The sequence below is a fragment of the Tachyglossus aculeatus genome, chromosome 5 (genome assembly GCF_015852505.1).
Source record: "Tachyglossus aculeatus isolate mTacAcu1 chromosome 5, mTacAcu1.pri, whole genome shotgun sequence".
NCBI lineage: Eukaryota > Metazoa > Chordata > Mammalia > Monotremata > Tachyglossidae > Tachyglossus > Tachyglossus aculeatus.
This window is the reverse complement of record NC_052070.1, coordinates 106523123-106524033: the sequence shown is the minus strand read 5'-3', so window position 1 is coordinate 106524033 and position 911 is coordinate 106523123.

Sequence of the window (911 nt, the reverse complement as noted above, 5' to 3'; positions counted from 1 at the left end):
TGAGCGCTTACTGTGTGCAGAGTACTGTACTAAGCGCTTGGGAAGTACAAGTTGGCAACATATAGAGACGATCCCCACCCAACAACGGGCTCACCGTCTAGAAGGGGGAGACAGACAACAAAACAAAACATGTGCACAGGTGTCAAGTCGTCAGAATAAATAGAAATAAAGCTAGATGCACATCATTAACAAAATACATAGAATAGTAACTATGTAAAAGTAAAATAAATAGAGTAATGAATCTGCACAAACATATATACAAGTGCTGTAGGGAGGGGAAGGAAGTAGGGCTGGGGGGATGGGGAGGAGGAGATGAAAAAGGGGGTCCAGTCTGGGAAGGCATCTTGGAAGGGGTGAGCTCTCAGCAAGGATTTGAAGAGAGGAAGAGAGCAAGCTTAGTGGATGTGTGGAGGGAGGGCATTCCAGGCCAGGGGGAGGACGTGGACCGGGAGTCGACGGCGGGACAGGTGAGGACAAGGTACAGTGAGGAGGTTAGCAGCAGAGGAGCGGAGGGTGTGGACTGGGCTGTAGAAGGAGAGAAGGGAGGTGACGTAAGAGGGGGCGAGGTGATGGAGAACCTTGAAGCTGTGAGTGAGGAGTTTTTGAGGAGTGAGGTGTGAGGAGTGAGGAGTGAGCAGTTTGTGCTTGTTGCAGAGGTTGACTGGCAGCCACTGGAGATTTTTGAGGAGGGGAGTAACATGCCCAGAGCGTTTCTGCACAGAAATGATCCAGGCATCAGCGTGAAGTATAGAATGAAGTGGGGAGAGACAGGAGGATGGGAGATCAGAGAGAAGGCTGATGCAGTAATCCAGTCGGGATAGGATGAGAGATTGAACCAGCAAGGTAGCGGTTTGGATGGAGAGGAAAGGGCGGATCGTGGCGATGTTATGGAGGTGGGACCGGCAGGTTTT